This window comes from Procambarus clarkii, chromosome 28 (genome assembly GCF_040958095.1).
Source record: "Procambarus clarkii isolate CNS0578487 chromosome 28, FALCON_Pclarkii_2.0, whole genome shotgun sequence".
NCBI classification, from domain to species: domain Eukaryota; kingdom Metazoa; phylum Arthropoda; class Malacostraca; order Decapoda; family Cambaridae; genus Procambarus; species Procambarus clarkii.
Window position 1 is genome coordinate 34,189,159 of NC_091177.1, and position 22,261 is coordinate 34,211,419.

Here is a 22,261-nt window from a genome sequence, read left to right on the forward strand (position 1 = left end):
CTTAATTGAAGCTACAACTGGGGGATGGTCGATCATCTCCACTGGGTAGGAAGTCTGTCCCAACTGCAACCTGCAGTTCCTAGCCCCTTTTTGAGCAGACAAGGAATAATCAAATCGCGACAGAAAATCAGTTCCCATTAAGATGTGACCAGGAAAATCAAGGTTCTCTACGATCGTACATGTGTGAGGCTGCAATTCCCCATCAATCTCAAAATTAACTGTACCTTGACCTACGATCTCAATCTTTTCCCCATTGACTGCTGTTAATGTCTTTGCGCAACGTTGAAGACGTGCATACTTAAAATTGCTGAAGGCTGACTTTTTAATTACCGTTGCCTGGCTTCCTGTATCAACAAAAGCTGTCAATCTCACACCTTCCACTTTCACCTCAAAAGTAGGCCTGCCATCACTAGGAGCCTGCTTTCATGCTTTCGTAGGAGTGACTTCGCAATCCCTCTGTATATGCCCGCGCTTCCAGCAGGAGTAACACCTCCGCGGATCTCTGTTGGTACCCCGCGCAGGGTGGCTCGAACTTGCAGCTGAGGGCTGCTTCCCGCCTGATGAAACCGCGCCACAGTTCCTCGGCTTGGCTCCCTCGCCTTTACTTAACGCCTCTACGTATGGCGACAACTGAGTGCCCGGCGTCTCCGTGCGCATCTGCCTGTCAAAGGCTGTGGCGGCCTGGGGTTGGGGTTGAGGTATGGTGTGGGTGGCCTGGGGTGTGGATGGAGGTTGGGGTTGAGGTATGGTGTGGGTGGCCTCGGGTTGGGGTGTGGATTGAGGTTGGGGTTGAGGTATGGTGTGGGTGACCTCAGGCTGGGGTGTGGATTGAGGTTGGGGTGGGTATGGGGTGGCCTGGGGCTGGAATGGGTATGGGTATGGGTATGGGGTGGCCTGGGGTTGGAATGGGTATGGGTATGGGGTGGCCTGGGGTTGGAATGGGTATGGGTATGGGGTGGCCTGGGGTTGGAATGGGTATGGAGTGGCCTGGGGTTGGGGGAAGGGTTGGTATGGGAACTGAGGATGGGGTTGGGGTTGTTGTAGTGACGGATGAGGTGTACCTAGGTGGTCCCCAGTGGTGTCGGAAGAGGTGCTGTCCTCTACACTTCCACTTCCACTCCCACTGGTCCCCACTGACTGGTCATTATCTGGGTTAAACATTTTCTGTGATTCCTGGTGTGCCACGTCTCTTCTAAACTACCCTTTAGTACACCCTCGACCCGAACTCACTACAACCGTGATCTTACACAAATAATAAAAAAAAAATCGCAACTCTTTTCCAAGAAACAACTACTAAATCCCCAAAATAGGAAATACACCGATTTATCGAGAGAATCGTTGAAGTGAATCCAATGAATGAGTGTCTACCCCGCACTCGTGTCTGACCGTGAAATATCCCGCAGTTCTATTGCTGAAACCTAAGTCCTTTACGTTAAAAAAATTAGAGAATCTAATTTATATAAAACAATTTAAATGATAACGCAACTAACGCGCAGCACTCGTGATGGATTAATAAAGAATATTTACTGTACTTGAATACTAAACGCGCTTGAAGTGAGCAGCGTGGCCACTGATGACTGATGGAGCGGGACCAGCTGCGCTGAAAAAAAACTAAGTCCCGCGCTTTTTCGCTTAAACGCTGAAAAATCAAAATTTTTGTTCTGAAGGAAAATAACTAGTTTTACGTTAATAAACCGCTCTAGCGATTAATATAGACACCCAGGACCTATAAATGCTTACTAAAAATTGAATTTTTATCAAAAAACTACGTTTTTACTCAATTGCTGGACTCTGCCAATTTTCCTGACTCCGAGGGAAAAAAATTTCTATCACCCCAAATATCACAAAACTCCTTTAATTCACAAAAATTTGGGTTTCTCGTTCCCAGATATAAATACGTTATTATTTAATACTGACGTTGTATACAGAACAATACTGACACATCGGGCGGTTTCAACACTCACTAATTCGAATTTTCGTCAAAATCAGAGATTTTCACCTCAAATGGACTCTGACAAAATTACGACACGATTTTCTCGAAAAATAACTAAATTCGGCAAAAATGTAATTATCACTGTTTAATGCTTTACGAACAGAATTACGTCCCTTGCGCGCACTAGAGAGTAATACTGGCCCCAGAATATACACGAAACATGAAAAATTAGAATTTCCGCCAAAAAGTCAGATTCTAGCCCAAGCTGGACTTAGAAAATTTTCCACCTACGTTTCTACTGAAAACAGAATTCTAAGTCTACAAACACAATTCTACCGTCTTACTGGTAAAAACTAGAAAATATCACTCGCATCGACTGGAGAATCCTAATGACGCCCAGATCATACACGTGACCCACGAATACAAATTAATTAGTTAACGAGTTTCCGACATCGACTTAGCCGAAAACTTATCCCAAAATACTTAAACATATTCCACGGACAAATAACATTTACACGCAACTTACTATTCCTTAAACTCCTTCACTTATCTATCGTGACCGACATATAGCCCTAAGTCCAGAGGATTAACAACGCCTCTGACTTAGACTAACAGAACAGCGAATAACAAAACTTAACGTACGCACTTAGCCTAATATGCAAGAAAATGCTAAACACTTTGAAAATTTTTTTAACCGGGGATTGAATTTAGGGGAAAAAAATTAATCTAGAACAACGCAACTAAACGGAAATTACTTTATAAATTTAAGTATACTTAATTAAAAAAAAATGCACTCGACTTAATCTTATAATTGTTCCTACCGGCTCGCCGTACCACACCTAGCCTAGGGGCCACACCCTCTAGGTTCCAACAGAGCGACACGCAGCTTTCAGCAACAATTATGACTAGGGACGACTCAACCTCCACTAAGTGTGCGATCACTTAGTTGTTGAATCGCTGCTAGGTAGTTTACTAGTCCGTCCCTCGGAGGCCGCAACGCCCTTCACGGATTTACGTTTTTCCTTAGCGTTTTGGGTCGTCTAATAATGCCCTCGGACTATCTACTGGCGTCCCACAGATATATCCGCCCCCGACAGCCCTCAAGGAACTGCTGTTGAGAGTATGGTGGCTCCCAACACCTCTGAATTAATTGCAATGGGTCGAGCATGGTACCCCGTCCAATCAACTCGGAGCGGTCTCCTTTTCAATAAATCTAATTTTAACAACCTAATCTTACTAACTAACCTTAATCATATCAGCCCGCATGACCCAAGATTCGCTAATCCCCACTCAAACGCACTTGTGGGGCGCACTGCTAATCCTGGCCCGCGGCTGTCTCCTTAGTATCCGCGCACGTGTTCGAACGGCTAGACGCGTGAGCCTTTCAACAATTTCAAACAAAATTGTTGAAACCACCGCTGTGCACCATTGTAACTCGGGTTTGGTGTTCCTCTCTCTTTACTTCCTTCTTTCTACTCCCTCTACCCGTATTCTTACTTTTATTTCTAAACCAAGGGACTCCAAAACTTTTACCAAAGCCAACTCCACGCCACGTGGTCCTAAGACGATTGACCGACTTAGGATTCTACACCCAGTATGACGTGACCTAAGCTCTGAACAAAACCCTAGAGTCACCTCTGCTGCCACCACCAGACCAGTAATACAAGAGCAATGATCGAGGTCTGGATCGATCACGCTAATTAATCAACCTAGGGGCTTGATCCCCCCTATAAACGATGACCTTGAGTGTGGAATAAATTACACGGTAATGATGATTCCGATTCGATGTTAGAATCGGCGCCCAATACAACTCTGCCTCGTGTGGACCACGTGACCAGGACAAGTTTACACATAACCAAATGGAAACAATAAAATGCAAATTAATAACAAATTTAATTTATTAAAAGAAAACTAAAACAAAATCTAAATGTGTTCACTCCCTATCACTTTAACACTCCCTACTTGACCTGAATGGCAAATGAGAAGACTATTTCTATACATAACCATAGCAACTATACCTTGGGCGACCAGCTAGATGTCTTGGGGAGAGGTAAGATGTTTGACCTCTCCCAGCTGCTCCCGTATTCACACTGATTTTTTCCTTGTCTGGACTACCCCAGACAGAGTATTGTATCCTTCCGCCTAGTCCGTCAAAGTCCTACCCAGTTACTAGCAAGGTTTAAGTTATAACAATTAACCTCTGTTGTACTTAATTGATCCAGACTGGTTGAATTATTTTACTGAATTAAATTACAAACATCTAACGGCAGAGCTGTTCCCGATCACAAAAATGGTTATTAAAACTTTGAGAAATATTAGACATGTCAACCCTGCTGACCTATGACCGCCGGTCACTCCGCCTCAAAAGTTAGATCTGATTCGTGACGTCACTGATGGTGACTTAAACTCAATAATTAGAATACTCTTGATATTGTATCCAGTACTATTATACAATACAATTTTAATGCAAAATGAATAAAGGCTAATTTTCTCTAAATTACTGAATACTATAGGATGATTCATTTTACGCAGCTATGAACAAAGCGTTGGTTATTTCCACCGCGAATTCCCCTGGGGGTCAGGTCACCATGCGGCTCAGCTTCCCATTCTCTTTTGTCGATAAACCACTCTGGATAATTCTTACAACAGCCTAGTTTGTTACACTCGCCTCCATGCGATTCCTTGTTTTCCCAGTCAATCCTTCCGTGATTGAAGTCGCCCATGATGAACAGGTGGGATCTATTTCTACAGGCAGCAGAGGCTGCCCTCTCAATTATAGTGTTAACTGCCATGCTGTTGTTTTCATACTCTTGACTGGGTCTTCTGTCATTTGGTGGAGGGTTGTATATTACTGCTACTACTATTCTTGGTCCTCCCATTGTTATGGTGCCTGCTATGTAGTCTCTGAACTCCTCACAGCCCGGGATGGCCATCTCCTTAAAACTCCATTCCTTTCTCATGAGTAGGGCTACTCCGCCTCCTCCCCTACCTTCCCTCTCTTTCCTTATTACTGTGTACTCCTGGGGAAACACGGCATTCGTTATGATTCCAGAGAGTTTTGTTTCAGTGAGTCCGATTACATCTGGGTTAACTTCTTGTGCTCTTTCCCTTAGTTCACTTGTCTTGCTTGTGATCCCATCTATGTTCGAGTACATCACCCTGAAACTGACTCTCTTCTGCTTCTTCTCTGGTGGGGACCTTTGGGATCTGGGGTGAGTGGGAGCTGGGGGGGACCTGGCACGGGGAGATTGGTGGAGGAGGGAGGGCTTGGGGGTGGTGGGGGAGAGGGGGTGGTGGGGGAGAGGGGGAGGGAAGGGGGGGAGAGTGAGAGGGGGAGGGTTGGGGGGGTGACAGAGGGAGGGTTGGGGAAGCATGGGGGAGGAGAGGCTTTGGGGGATGGGGGGGCTTCGGGGGGAGAAAAGGGTGGAGGGCTTAGGGGGCGTGGGGGAAAAAGGAGGGCTGAGGTGGGTGAGGAAGAGGGAATTAAGAGTTTAGGGGAGTGGGGGAGAGGAGAAGACTTAGGTGGAGTGGGGGGCTTAGGGGGGCGGGGGAGAAGGGAGGGCTTGGGGGTGGAAGAGACGGGAAGGCATGTGGGAGAAGGGAGGGCTTGGGGGATGGGGGAGAAGGGAGGGCTTGGGGAGAGGGGTGAGTGGGAGGAGGGGGGTGGGTGCGGGGAGGGTGCCCTAGGTGGGTACTTAGTGGGGGACTGACAGGGGTTGGGGCAGGTAGGGTGTCTGTTGGGTAGAATGTGTGTGTGTGTGTGTGTGTGTGTGTGTGTGTGTGTGTGTGTGTGTGTGTGTGTGTGTGTGTGTGTGTGTGTGTGTGTGTGTGTGTGTGTGTGTGTGTGTGTGTGTTGCTATTACGTGCAACAGATGGCGCTGTTTTTGAAAAAAAAACATGTTTTTATCTATCACAGGTGTGGCATCTATATAGTGGGTATATAAAAACATGTGCATATGCGAATGAAACGTTATGTCAGAATTTCAAAGCAATCGGTGAAGAATTTTAGGAGATTACAGCGAGTGTTGCTCCTACAACCAACAGATAGCGCAGTTTAAAAAAAATGTTTTATTCCTGTCACAGGTAAGGCATGTATATAGTAGGTTATAAAAACACTCGCCTATTTGAATGCAGCGTCGTGTCAAAATTTCAAAATTTTAATCGGTAAAGAGGTTTCGAAGATTTCTCTCGCATGAAAAACTCATAAAAAACACAGTTTTTCCAAAAAAGCATGTTTTTTCCTTCACAACCGTGACATCAATATACTATGTATATAAAAACCTGTTCGGATGCGAATGAAACATTGTGTCAAAAATTTAAAAGCAATCGGTGAAGAACTTTCGGAGATTAGCGATTTTGAACAAACGAAAGATTTTCATTTTTATTTATATAGGTTATGGTCTACGATTAATCATCATTATTACAAATTCTCTAAAAACGTGTATAAAACATAGTTTAAAACGAGATTAAAACAATAATATGTCGTTGCAATGAAGTTGTGAAAACGATAATATGTTTCCTGGGACCCGAATCAATTGGCCCGATCTTCCCATACTGGGCCCAAGACTCCTCCTCCTATGATAGCACCTGTTAACATCTGACAGGCTAGTCTCCTAGTGAGGTTATGTGACAGCCGGATGCTCTATAGAGCCTGCACCCTGATATATAGCGTAAGAGTCGCCACACTTCCCAGAGTATGGACAGTTTCTGGGATCACAAATCCGACGCTCAAGCGTACACTTATTTAATGAAAAAGAGAATATTAAAGAGACACTGACAAGTTCTTGACCGGATAAGAACCACCACATAGGCAGAAGAAGGAACTTCTGGAGAAATATCTGCTGTAGGTGAAGACAATCTCTTAACATCCCGCTCTGGGATAGCCTCCGCTGGCTCATTTTCCTGCAGACTGATAGCCTTTCGGGAACAGGCCATCAACGTTCATGTCGCCCCGGCCTGTGAGTCGTCCAGAATGGAGGGTTCGAACTCCGCCTGTTGTATAAGTGACCCCTTGGGTGATTGCTTGCAGCCCAATTCATGGGAGATGACATAAAAAACAGTCCCTTTTACGTCTACCTAAATTTTAGTATGAGTTCTGTCACTGAAGAATAATTGTAAGCAATATTTTTCAAGTAAATAAAATCCCTCATCGTCCTACTTTTTCATGAATACAGAATATTACATAACCTGTTTTTTGCCATCATAATGTCTGATTTTGTCTCAAGGAAATATGGTCAGCCTAACTATGTCCAGATAACTCGCTGCCCACTAGCTGAGGCCTGTCCTACCTTCCCATATGATATGGACATGACAAGCATTGTCAGAGGGAAGAAGAGGAAACAATAATGAAAATTGGGAGAGACTGTGAAGAGGAAAGTATAGGAAGAAGGGAGGTGGGGGAGAATAGGCAAGAGAGTTAAGAGAGGGGGGAATCCGAGAAGAGAGATGAGAGAGAAAGAAAACTGAGAGAGAGATAAGGACAGAAAAATGAGAGAAGGTGGTGGGAGATTGGGAGTGGGAAGAGGGAAAGAGAGCCTCGGGTGCAGCTGGGTACTCTATCTTTTTATGGATAGCACAAAAGTCCATGATCACTAATGCATTGTGTGCTGCAACCTTGGAATTCTGTCACAGGGTGAATTCTGTGAGAGAATTCCAAGGTTGCAGCAGAAACTGTGACTGATCTCCAGATTTCCAATTATTATGCAGTGTCGATCGTCTCAGTGAATAGTGATGATACTAACGTATTAAGTAATAGGTGAGGTTAGCACTATCTATGCTTGTTAGGAATAACTAAATGAATTGCGTTCGTTTGCATAGTGAACTTACTAATAGCTTAATTTTCATTGTGCATTAAATCTCACAATTGACTCAAAGCATCGAACAAGACACCTTTTTCAATTAAAATTACAAATATTTTTACTCATTTCCTAAACACTTTGTATATATTATGGAGACAGGAATTTAGCTGTCATGTAAACACACTTATATTACTGTTATATTAAAAATAACAAACAAAAGAAAGCAAAATTAATTTACAGTAATCTGAAGAGTTTTTGCTGAATTCTTTACAAGTATCAACGTTACAGAGTGGACGTCGAGGATGTCCTGGAGGGACTGGATGGGCTGAGAGATGTGCCTAACAGCCAGGAGAGCCATGAGGTTGCCGGCGTAGCTCTGCGTCAACACCACCGTCACCAACCCCCACACTGCCAGCACCGCCCGCTCCCACCACCTGCTCCTCTTCATCAAAACACCTGGTGGTAAAATATTTTCGTTTTAGCCTGAATCGACTTCTGCATATAGTGCGCTGAAATAATATAATCAAGATAAATGATGCAGCACAATATTTTTAGAGTTGCTTAGTCTTTCTTAGAAGTTGAATTGCAGTCGCTCTTGCTGACGGGTGATATATAATACTTTAATATAACTCTACTTTTAAAATATCAATGCATTGTCTTCAAACATGAAATATCATTGTCAATAAGCTACGTAGCTCGTGCCGTTAATTTTTATTTAGGCAGTAATATTAATATTGATTAACTAATACGAAGGATTACAGTGGAGTTAACACAGAATCTGATAATAACACAAAACTAGTTAAGGAATGCTTATGACGTATAACCCATATAATACGCAAATTGTGAGCAAACACTTGGCAATTGCAGTATTAAATAAATACACTGATGTCTTTTGGACGTAAGAGCAACACACACTGTTATCTGCCAAAATTCTTCACTGATTGCTTTGAAACTCTGATACAACGTTCCATTCGAATATGCGCATGCTTTTATATGCCTACTATATTGATGCCACACCTGCGAGAGGTAAAAACATAATTTAAAGAAAAAACATCGCCATCTGTTGAACATAATAGCAACACACACACGCTATACTAAATATGTCAGGATTTCCACTTCAGTGTTTCCGAGGTCATCAATAAATTGAATTTTCATAGATTTCGATTTATTTTAATTTTGATTTAATTATTTTGTGTGACATTGTGTTGGAATGGAGCTGTGTTATTTACCACACCCCTTCGTTATCTTGAGAGAGGTTATCTTGAGATGATTTCGGGGCTTTTAGTGTCCCCGCGGCCCGGTCCTCGACCAGGCCTCCACCCCCAGGAAGCAGCCCGTGACAGCTGACTAACTCCCAGGTACCTATTTACTGCTAGGTAACAGGGGCATTCAGGGTGAAAGAAACTTTGCCCATTTGTTTCTGCCTCGTGCGGGAATCGAACCCGTGCCACAGAATTACGAGTCCTGCGCGCTATCCACCAGGCTACGAGGCCCCTAAGTATAAGTGTAAGTGTATAAGTGTTCGTTTCATAAGTATAAGTGTAGATGCCACACTTGTAAAAGGTAAAAACATTCTTCTATTTTTAATAAACAGCGCCATCTGTTGCATGTCACAGCCATACACACTATAATAAATATGTTACGATTCCATTTCAATCTTTCCGATTGTATTGACAAATTAAATTTTCATACGTTTCAATTTTTTTTCATTTTGGTTTAATTATTTTGTGTGATATTGCGTTAGAATTCAGCTGTGTTTTTAACCATACCGTTCATTTCGTAAGTATAAGTATAGATGCCACACACCTGTGACAGTAAAAACATGCATTTTTGAAAAACAGCGCCATCTGTTGCACGTAAGAACAAGTCACGCTATACTAAATATGTTACGATTCCATTTCATTGTTTCCAAATTCATTGATAAAATGAATTTTTATAGATTTCGGATTATTTTCATTTTGATTTAATTATTTTGTGACACTGCCTTGGAATTGAGCTTTGTTGTTTACCATACCGTTCATTTCAACATAATAGTTAATTTTTTATTTCTTCATTGTTTTCCATTTCGTTTTTTAATTGTTTTTCTTACATTTTAGTGATGGGAACATCAGATCATTTGATGCTCACAATTTTCTGATTTGAACATCAGATCATTTGGGAATGCATCGGACCAGGGAGTGGGAAATGGTGGGGAGGACGAAGAGATGAGGGGTTGGGAATAGTGGGGACGAGGGGACAGAAGAATGGAGAATGATGGGAAGGACAAGGAGACAAGGGAGGAGACGGAAGAGTGCGGAGGACGAGGGAAAAGAGGAGAGGGGAATGAGAGGGAGGCCGGGGGGATGGAGGAGTGGGAGATGGAGGAAAGTACGAGGGGATGGTGGAGAGGGGAATAGTTAGAAGAACGAGGGGACTGTGGAGTGGGGGATGGTGGGGAGGACACAGGGATGGGGGAGGGATGAAATGGTGGGGGAGGAAGAGGAGACGGAGGAATGGGAAATAGTTGGGAGGACGAAGGGACGGGAGAGTGAGGAATAGTTGGGAGGACGAGGGCATGGGGGGAGGGGGAATGGTGGGGAGGAATGAAAGACAAGGGGGAAGGTTGTTGTGGCTAAGCAATGCATGGCCGGGTACAGCTAGTATATATATATATATATATATTATATATATATATATATATATATATATATATATATATATATATATATATATATATATATATATATGTCGTACCTAATAGCCAGAACGCACTTCTCAGCCTACTATTCAAGGCCCGATTTGCCTAATAAGCCAAGTTTTCCTGAATTAATATATTTACTATATTTTTTTTCTTATGAAATGATAAAGCAACCCTTTTCTCTATGTATGAGGTCATTTTTTTTTTATTGGAGTTAAAATTAACGTAGATATATGACCGAACCTAACCAACCCTACCTAACCTAACCTAACCTAAATTTATCGGTAAGGTTAGGTTAGGTAGCCAAAAAAAGCTAGGTTAGGTTAGGTTAGGTAGGTTAGGTAGATGAAAAAACATTAATTCATAAAAACTTGGCTTATTAGGCAAATCGGGCCTTGAATAGTAGGCTGAGAAGTGCGTTCTGGCTATTAGGTACGACATATATATATATATATATATATATATATATATATATATATATATATATATATATATATATATATATATATATATATATATATATATGTCGTACCTAGTAGCCAGAACACACTTCTCAGCCTACTATGCAAGGCCCGATTTGCCTAATAAGCCAAGTTTTCATGAATTAATGTTTTTTCGACTACCTAACCTACCTAACCTAACCTAACCTAACTTTTTCGGCTAACTAACCTAATCTAACTTATAAAGATAAGTTAGGTTAGGTTAGGTAGGGTTGGTTAGGTTCGGTCATATATCTACGTTAATTTTAACTCCAATAAAAAAAAATTGACCTCATACATAATGAAATGGGTAGCTTTATCATTTAATAAGAAAAAAAATAGAGAAAATATATTAATTCATGAAAACTTGGCTTATTAGGCAAATCGGGCCTTGCATAGTAGGCTGAGAAGTGCGTTCTGGCTACTAGGTACGATATATATATATATATATATATATATATATATATATATATATATATATATATATATATGTCGTATATATATATATATATATATATATATATATATATATATATATATGTCGTATATATATATATATATATGTCGTACCTAATAGCCAGAACGCACTTCTCAGCCAACTATTCAAGGCCCGATTTGCCTAATAAGCCAAGTTTTCATGAATTAATGTTTTTTCGTCTACCTAACCTACCTAACCTAACCTAACCTAGCTTTTTTTGGCTACCTAACCTAACCTTACCTATAAATATAGGTTAGGTTAGGTTAGGTAGGGTTGGTTAGGTTCGGTCATATATCTACGTTAATTTTAACTGCAATAAAAAAAATTGACCTCATACATAGAGAAAAGGGTTGCTTTATCATTTCATAAGAAAAAAATTATAGTAAATATATTAATTCAGGAAAACTAGGCTTATTAGGCAAATCGGGCCTTGAATAGTAGGCTGAGAAGTGAGTTCTAGCTACTAGGTACGACATATATATATATATATATATATATATATATATATATATATATATATATATATATATATATATATATATATATATATATATATATATATTATTAAATATGACCGAAAAAGTAAGATTAATAATTCTAACACGAATTTTCTCGATCTTTCGTACGTTTCTTTTCACTGTTGGTGGTAATTCAAAAATCAATTCTCCAAAATTCATTTTTATTTCTAGTCTGACGCGACACTTGAGCGCGTTTCGTAAAACTTATTACATTTTCAAAGACTTTATCTTACACATACACAACTGAATAGAACTTACACATCTTCGATTTGTTTATATCTACATTTGAGTGAGGTGGATGGGGTGAGGTGGTATTAATAAGGTATTAAATTCCTAAACACAAGACAGAACTCGAAACAATGGGTATTGAATGGAAGTGATTTGTAGAAAGCCTATTGGTCCATATTTCTTGATGCTTCTATATTGGAGCGGAGTCTTGAGGTGGGTAGAATATAGTTGTGCATTAATTGGCTGTTGATTGCTGGTGTTGACTTCTTGATGTGTAGAGCCTCGCAGACGTCAAGCCGCCTGCTATCGCTGTATCTATCGATGATTTCTGTGTTGTTTACTAGGATTTCTCTGGCGATGGTTTGGTTGTGGGTTGGTCTCTTCCCACAACCAAACCATCGCCAGAGAAATCCTAGTAAACAACACAGTAATCATTTGTGAGGTAGAATATAGTTGAGGTGGGTAGAATATAGTTGTGCATTAATTGGCTGTTGATTGCTGGTGTTGACTTCTTGATGTGTAGAACCTCGCAGACGTCAAGCCGCCTGCTATCGCTGTATCTATCGATGATTTCTGTGTTGTTTACTAGGATTTCTCTGGCGATGGTTTGGTTGTGGGTTGGTCTCTTCCCACAACCAAACCATCGCCAGAGAAATCCTAGTAAACAACACAGAAATCATCGATAGATACAGCGATAGCAGGCGGCTTGACGTCTGCGAGGCTCTACACATCAAGAAGTCAACACCAGCAATCAACAGCCAATTAATGCACAACTATATTCTACCCACCTCAAGACTCCGCTCCAATATAGAAGCATCAAGAAATATGGACCAATAGGCTTTCTAAAAATCACTTCCATTCAATACCCATGGTTTCGAGTTCTGTCTTGTGTTTAGGAATTTAATACCTTATTAATACCACCTCACCCCATCCACCTCACTCAAATGTAGATATAAACAAATCGAAGATGTGTAAGTTCTATTCAGTTGTGTATGTGTAAGCTAAAGTCTTTGAAAATGTAATAAGTTTTACGAAACGCGCTCAAGTTTTGCGTCAGACTAGAAATAAAAATGAATTTTGGAGAATTGATTTCTGAATTACCACCAACAGTGAAAAGAAACGTACGAAAGATCGAGAAAATTCGTGTTAGAATTAATAATCTTACTTTTTCAGTCATATTTAATAATATATGTCTACAGGAAAGACTGCTACCAAAATATACTAATATATATATACATATATATATATATATATATATATATATATATATATATATATATATATATATATATATATATATATATATATATATATATATATATATATATATATTATATATATATATATATATATATATATATATATATATATATATATATATACATATATATATATATATATATATATATATATATATATATATATATATATTTATATATATATATATATATATTTATATATATATATATATATATATATATATTTATATATATATATATATATATATATATATATATATATATTTATATATATATATATATATATATTTATATATATATTTATATATATATATATATATATATATATATATATATATATATATATATCGGGGAGCACTGTGGTGAGCTATTTCCCAACGTACCTGTGGATGAAACAATCGGGATGGTAGCATATACAGTGTATCGTTACCTGGCTTGCACTCCTCTTGACATGCCAGAAAACATCTGAGGAAACTACTCCAATCCTGCACTAAAGAGGCACCCTTCTTGAGCCCAGATGGGCATATGTATAAGCAAGTAGATGGGGTTACCATGGGTTCACCCCTAGTTGTCCTGTTTGCAAACTTCTACACGAGCACCATCGAGCAAAGGGTCTTAGTTGACATGGACTTGAAACCCGTTATATACTGCAGGTATGTTGTCATTTTTACACAGGTACCTGATGCCAGATATCTGCAGCAGCCGAAGGAGGTATTTGAGCAGAATTCTGTGTTGAGTTTCACTTACGAGATGGAGAATAATGGGAAGCTGCCCTTTCTGGATGTAACAGTCATGGAAAGGAGCGGAGGCTTCCACACTACAATCTACAGTAAGGAAACGAATATAGGAATGTGCCTGAAGGGGGCAATAGGTTGGTTGCAGAAATGCCGTTTAATGTCAACCAATATTTTTTGACTAGTTGTATATGAAAAGGGCTGCAATTGTCCTAAGTTTCAGTACTTCAGCGTAAATAGAAAGGGAGATTTTTTTTCAACGTTTTTTACACATTCTCAAGTCTGAATAAATAAACACACGTTTCAGATACAATTATTCTGTGACACTTTTCTGACACATTAGCATATAATAAAGGATTGGTAGATAGATATTTTTCAAAACATCATTAGTTTTCCTAATACAAATTTTCAAAGTTCCTCCAAAAAATTATGCAAATATAGCATGTTTATTGCTATTATAAAATCAATAAATAAAATTAGAGAAAAAAGCTATCAACAGCATTTAGAGACATGCCTTCCACATATACTGTGTAAGTTTCATGTAAATTGAATACAAATGAAAAAGTTATTTGAACGTTTATGTCAATTGAAAAAAAACAGCAAATAATAAAGTCTAAGGTTCTAAAATCTGTGGCTGAGGTTGACATCACTCAATTTTTTCCAAAATTGGCACCTTACAGATAGGCTTACATGCAGGCAGGTGTATAAATGTCGTGCAAATCGTCCGATATTAAGAAAATAAAAAAAATAAAATAAAAAAAAAAATATTTTATTTTTTTTTCCAATTAAACTAATTATAATATTTGTTTAATATATGCTATTGTGATAGCAAAGAGTCATAGATATGATTTCAGTTAACACTTTTGTCTCATAATCGTTTTTTAAAATTTTGGCATAATTTTGACACCTAATTCAATATTTTTTTTCTCCCTTCCTATTTTAGGTACGATGCTGTCACTTGAACCAGATGAAACACTTTTCATATACAACTTGTCAAAAAGTTTGATTGAAATCGAACGAGTTTTCATTTATTGCATTTTGGGGGCAAATTGGAACCTATTGCCCCCTGAATGCCAATAGCGACTGCCCAGACAGGTACAAGAGGAGTGTTGTCAACGCTTACTTCGTCTGTGCTCTCAGTCACAGCTCAGGATGAAGGAAGTCGATGAAGAACTCTGAAGGGTAAGGCAGGTTCTAGTAAATAATGACTTCTCTAACGGTTTAGTTGAAGACATCATAAAAAGAAAGATGAAATGCTATGCAACCTGTGAAGAGTTAACCAACACAACACTTGTACCCCTATGAGACTATTTTACAGGAACTTCTTTTCGACGGCTCATAAAACGGAGGAAAGGGTCCTGAAAGATATTGTTGATGAGGAGCGTTATCCCTACAGACAAAATCAGAAAATACAATTGATAATTCAATATAAAACAAAAAAACGGTCATTCTACTCATGAAAAACTCCCCAGAAACCAAATAGAACGCTTTGAAGGAAACCAACGTCGTCTATGCCTTTTAATGCCCACTTGGGGATGGTAAGTCCCAAAGAACTCAGTACATAGGCAAGACAACAACGTCTCTTTCCAGGCCACTAACAATGCATAAACAACAGGGCTTTATCAAGTATCATATCTCTTTTCACAACCAGACCATCACCAGAGAAATCTTAGCAAACAACACAGAAATCATCGATAGGTACAGCGATAGCAGAAGGCTAGACATCAGCAAGGTACTACACATCAAAAAGTCAACACCAGCAGTCAACAGTCAATTATTGCTCAATTATATTCTACCCACTTCAAGGCACCGTATGGGCCAATAGGCCCTCTGTAGTTACTTCCATTCTCATGTACTCACCTCACCCAATACCCTCCTCACCCAAAACCAATAAAAAACAAGTTATGTCAAATGTTTCATACACAGTGTATCAAGTGTATCATAAGTGTAGTGTTACGTGTAAAGAAGTTTTTAATTATGTAAGAAGCCCTACGAAATGCTTCTAGCCAGCTAAGAAAAATAAAATAGCCAGCTAAGTTTGATAATGCAAGGGGCTTACGCCTTTTGAGGCACAGGACGGTGTCGAGCCATCCTGTTTCCCGCCAAGACGTCCTGACGCTACCCGGCACCTGTTTGGCCAGGTGAGGTCACGTGCCGGAAGTGACCAATGACGAGAGCCCTTGGGCGGTGTGACGTCACGAGGAGGAGGGCTCGGGGGGCGGCTGGCGCCTGGGCGGGAAGAGTACGTCTTGATCCGTCATAGAGGGAAGACACGCTCGATTGAGCTCAGGATCTAGAGAGCCCGTACCAGTAGATTCAAGCTCCGCTTTGATTCTGCAGACAGTTTGAGAAGCCATCCAACTTCCGTGGAGTGCCCAGAGACAAGGATTGTTACGGCCCTCCTGGGGCGTAACCAGGTTCTTTTCTGGTGTTATTAGAATTTGGGAATCCGGCCCCAAGCTAGTAGAGGCTTTCAAAGGAATGTGTTCCGTAACGCAAGTTAAACTAAAGGGGGAGGGATACAAATGTTCTGATTTATATACATATATTCTCACCACCACCATATAAATAAATATATAACAATCACACAGGGTTTATAACTACATGATAATATACAGAGTTGTCTTCCTCTAAAGACTCAGGATGCTCTACGGTGCTCACGATGAGTAGCCCTGGTTCTCTTCTTCGGCCCACGATGAATCCTCTTTGATTCTCTTGGCGAATCTACCCTGGCCACAGGCCAGCCAAATCACAGTCCCACTGGGTACTCCGTCGTGGAGGCCTTTAACCACAATCCAGCCTGTAGCTGGCAGGTTCCGATCAGCTCCGCTGTGTAGGCCACTCCACGACCGATACTAGGGTTGCGAGCCCTTGGCAGGAGCCTTGTGTGATCCCGCTGATCACCCTCCTCTCTAAGTACCACAGTGGCTAGCTAGCTAGTAGTAGCTAGTCTCTTCCACCAGCCAGCCCCGGATAAGGAGATTCCTGATACTGCCACGTCACAGGCAGGCTAACACTCTCAACAGTGTTCGTCCGGGGGTGACTCACAGCTTCTTCAGAGCAAACTCGTGGAGAGACCTTGGCTGCCTTGGGTAGACTGATCCATCGTCTAATACAGCAGTCCCAGGTCGACTCTGTAATCAGACACGTCATTAGTACTGGGACTAGGGAACCTCACTTACAGGATTAGACACAAACGTCCACCTATCCACTCCATAGATGGCGTTGCTGTCTAAGCGCCACCTCACCAGAGGTCAGCAGCGGCTATGTTACGAGCTGATTAAGACGGGAATCCAGCACCTGTGGCTGATATATGCCGTCCTCACTAGATGGCGTCGTCCATTTGGAGGGGTTTTCGGAAGCGGACTCACAGATGGCGTTGTCGGGTCTGCTCCGTGCTACGACGCTGGACTCGGGTCCGTAACAAGGATGGACCGGATTAGAGAGCCAAGAGCTCTATCAAGAGTCTGCAGCAGAGGGAACATTGGGCTGGTGACGTCTGGGACACCCAGAGGACCACGTATTCTACATCAAGCAAGTAGCTACGACCGGGCCAAATCTACTGGCAGTAAGGCGAGGGGAAGCTGTGCTGGACTGCGAGGTGTCGGCAGTGCCAGTGAGTGTGGAGGACGACGACGGAGGTACCTGTCTCCAGTACCCCAGAGAAGAGGAGGAGGAAGGCAGTACCTGTTCGGAGTCAGCACAGCAAAGATGCGTTACCACGAAGGCGACAGAGGAACCTGTGTGTGTGTGGTGGGAACTAGTCGTCGGCAGAGCAGACGCCAGAACCAGGAACCTCAACAGAGGACGAGTCAGCTTCATAGTTGGAGTGAAATAAGGTAGATAATTGTCCCTCCCTTTACCCCTTTTGAGCTAGGCGAACTAGAGTATTTTATATGTTGTGAATATTTCTACTCATCATTTTATTGTCTAAGTGACAGGATGTTAGGCTAGGAGCTAAAAACTCATTTAGGCATGAGTTGGTGTGTATGAGCATTAAGGCGGGGATGTTAGTGATCCTGGTAGGGTAGTTGGTGTGCAAAGAGCCAGCAACGTTCTCTGAAATGTCCAGCTGATCGCATTGCTAGAGGCGTGGAAAAATCATGACGTTCTGACAGCTGGAACTGCCAGCTGTTGTAAACTTAAACAGTATATGCAGAGTGCATGTCTCTATATTTTGGAGATAACTTTTTTCTCTAAGTTCATTTATTGATTTTATAATAGCAATAAACATGCCATATTTGCATAATTTTTGGGGAGAACTTTGAAAATTTGTATTAGGAAAACTAAAGATGTTTTGGAAATTATCTATCTACAGATCCTTAATTATATGCTAATGTGTCAGAAAAGTGTCACAGAATAATTATATCTGAAACGTGTGTTTATTTATTCAGACTTGAGAATGTGTAAAAAACGTTGAAAAAAACTCCCTTTCTATTTACGCTGAAGTACTGAAACTTGGGACAATTGCAGCCCTTTTCATATACAACTAGTCAAAAAATATTGGTTGACATTGAACAACTTTTCGGTAACCAACCTGTTGCCTCCTTAAGTTTTGAAGAAACTGGGCCACATGCAGCGGGTCACTGAAGGTGGCATTACGTAGAGAGTCTTTAAAAGCTTTAAGAGGAGTATGGCACTTACGTCCATAGAGCATCTCATGAAAAGATACTGCTAGGGACTCATTTGGGAGATTTCTGAAAATGCACATGATGATGTCAAGTTGTTTATCCCAGTCTTTCATGGTTTCATTGCAAAATTTCTTGAGGAGTGATTTTATCGTTTGGTGACTACGTTCAAGAGAACCCTGTGAAGCAGGATGATAGGGGCTAGACAATACCTGAGTGATGTTGAATTCTTCCAGTGTCTTCTTGAAGAGATCACTGGTGAAGTTGGTGCCACAGTCACTTTGAATCTCCCGAGGATATCCATATTGGGTAAAGATCTTCAATAGTTGTTTCACCACCGTAGCAGCCGTAATGTTCTTTACGAGAACTGCTATGGGGAATCTGGTGGTTGGACACAGGATGGTTACTGTATAAGCGTTGCCAGAACTGATCCGGGGTAGAGGACCAACAGAGTCTATGATGAGTCTGTGAAAAGATCCGAAGGCACCAGGATAGGAATTAAAGGAGCCTTGGGAATCGGGATGTTAGGTTTTCTTGCCATCTGACATGTATGACACTGCTGTACATAACTTTTTACATCTTTAACCATACCTGGCCAGTAGTAGTCTTGTCTGATTCCGTGATAGGTTTTATTAAAACCGTAGTGAGAAAGCGCTCCATGGGCCAGGTGTAGAATATCGGGCTGTAGGCTGGTGGGAACTACTAGTTGGTCGACATTAGCCTAATCGTCATCCTCCGTTAGTTTACTGGGTCTGTACCTGCGGTAGAGCAACTGATTCTCTAGGAAGAACCCAGGAATACTGTCAGATTGAGTCTCGGCCTGGAAGAATAATGGTGTTAATGAAGGATCCTCCCTCTGTAACTTACGGAACTCCATCATAGTAAGATTCGGTGGTAGATTCTGATGACCTTGAGGGACAGCTGCTGCAGTAGAGTCAGCTGGTTGCGGGCGTGCAGCTTGCGCACGGGTTGTCACCAAAACCGGAGGAGAGATTTCATCACTTTCTTGGATCTCTGCTGGAACATACTTCAAGATGGGGTTTTCCACTACAGAGTCACATACCTGGGGTTTGTCCATGATGATCAAGTTTGAAGGTTGCTGATCTTCGGCCAAGTCATTGCCAAGGAGAAGTTGTACCCCTGACATGGGAAAAGGCTTTTCCCTGATGGCGACTTGGACTTCACCGGTCACGAAAGGACAATCTAGGTGGACTCTGGCGAGAGGATACGGAGTGGTAGCAGTGAGGTCAGTGATAAGGACCGTTTCCCCGGTGTAGGTGATGTTAGGCACAGCCGATTTCAATATTATTGACTGAACAGCCGCTGTGTTCCTCAAGATCTTCAATTTGAAACGTCCCTCCGAATCTGTGCTGTTGGCAGAGACAGTTCCAAGGTACAGGTGTTTGCTGAAGAGAGAAAGATCATTAACAGGAACACAAACATTCATCACAGGCTTACCGGACTTAGGAGGAGTCGGTTTGGGTTTAGGAGTTTCACTATATCCTTTGTTTTGGGGTTTTCCACATTTATCTATGGTATGTCCATAGAGCTTGCAATACCTACAATACAATTGAGAGCTCGCCTGATCGGTACTCACTTTGTCATAACTAGATCAAGACTTCTTACTGGAAGGTGTATCAGGTGTTAACTGGTGTATAAGACTGTAGGTGTCAGCCGACTTCGCACATCTGATGAGGTCGGTTTCCTCTTTGTCTGCTAAGTATAGACGGATGGAAGGGGGAGCACATCTAAAGAATTCCTCAACTAGAATGAGGTTGACGAGTTCTGAAATTGTAGAGACATGGGCTGCTTCCAGCCATTTCATGAAATATTTTTTCTTAGTATTGGCAAATTCTAAATAGGTGGTGACACTTGCCTTTAGATAATCACGGAATTTTCGTCTGTAGCTTTCGGTGGAGAGAAGGTAGGCGTCTAAAACTGCTTGCTTTAGGGTCTGGTAGTCATTCTCAGACGCTAAGGTACTGAGAGTAACCGCAGCTCTACCTGTGAGATGCACTCTGAGAAGTGTAGACCATTGATCTTCAGGCCAGATAAGTTTTTTAGCTAGGGCCTCAAAAGTAGTAAAAAACACATCTATCTCTGTCTCAACGAATGGTGGCATTAACTTACTTGCCTGGGAGACATTGAAGCTTACTGGAAGACTAGCTGTAGCTTGTTGGCGCTGAGTGTGGTGTGTAGTTTCCAAGTTGAGTTCTTGTCGACGACATTCCAGAACACTATCAGCATGCTGCTTATCGTGCTCACGTTGCATCTCCAGGTGACGTTTTCTTGCTTCAAGCTGTTCCCTCTCACGCTCACGTTGTAGGGCAGCCTCTGGTTCCTGTTCTTCTTTCTTTATGGAAGCCTCGCGTTCCTTTAGGGCCACCTCGTGTTGGTTTAGGGCCGCCTCGCGTTCCTGTTCTTCTTTCTTTATGTCAGCCTCTTCTTTCTTTATCTGGAGAGCTTCTTTTTGTTATTCGCGCTCTATTTTCGCTAGTTCGAGCTTTAACTTCATAGCTGCCAGAGCATGCCGATCTGCAATAGAATAGTTTTCGTGAGAATCAGAGTCTATAATTCCTTCATCTAAGAGGTGGTCCAGGATAATGTTGTGCAAGTCATTTTTGTTGGCTCCATGGGGAACATCTAGGTGATACTCATGTGCTAGAGTTTGTAATTCTGTCTTCCTGGCACGAATTAAGTTCCCTACTTCACTTGCTGGATCATTACGAAATGCTAGGAGATGAAACATTTTGAGATAGCAAAAAAATGTACAGTGAATATACCTGTGATATTATAAGTGTCAGTAACAGGATGACGTGGCAACTGGTAACTATCCTGTGGAAATTCAATCGTTAATGTAAAAACAATTAACGTTAATATTGGATGTTAAATAATTATTCAATCAAAATCTCAGGAAATCTTGTACCCGGTACTCAGTATAAGAGAATAAGGGCAAGAAAATCCTACTAAATAAATGAAACTGATAGTTTCAAAAACAAATGAAACTTTTAATTGTTTCAAAAGTGAAAGGGTAGTCCAAGAATGTAGGGATACCTTGCAGGGTCTCTATAGGACAGAAGCAAGGGGTTTCCTACTTAACTAAATGATACTTACAGAATTAGCGTTCTTTATGCTCTGAAAAAGAAAGTAAATTCCCTACCTGAGTAAATATCATCATCTCTGACCGACGTGTAGGGGTGCGAGTGTCAACTGGTGACGAGAACTGCTGTTGAGATTCCAACTCAACAGCGTAGTTCGTGCTAGAGGAACTATGGCCCTCTTTATCCTTCTTTGGTCGGATTGCAGAAGATAGGGTGCATGGCCCGAAGACAAACCAAAGTACCAGGGTACCAAAATGATGATCTGCCGTAATTTGAGAAATATTCTAGGGACAAAACAGGCGTAATACATGAGTAAGAACACTGAGGGAGGAACGACCAATTAAGAGAGTGACTGTGGCCACTAGTCCCCACGTAATCCACAGTTATCCAACACTCACAATATGTTACCCTCGGAAAGCACAAAATAC

General features: G+C 41.2%; 1 long non-coding RNA gene across 2 annotated transcripts in view; it reads left to right on the top strand.

Moving 5' to 3' along the window:
• LOC138369537 (uncharacterized) overlaps positions 1–16,692 on the top strand; it is a 43,848-nt gene extending 27,156 nt beyond the window's left edge. For both annotated transcript variants that reach the window (XR_011229884.1, XR_011229885.1), the window contains exons 2-4: positions 8,020–8,193; positions 14,046–14,199; positions 15,048–16,692. This is a non-coding gene — a long non-coding RNA (uncharacterized lncRNA). The remainder of the gene's footprint in view (positions 1–8,019; positions 8,194–14,045; positions 14,200–15,047) is intronic.
• The last annotated feature ends 5,569 nt before the right edge of the window (positions 16,693–22,261 follow it).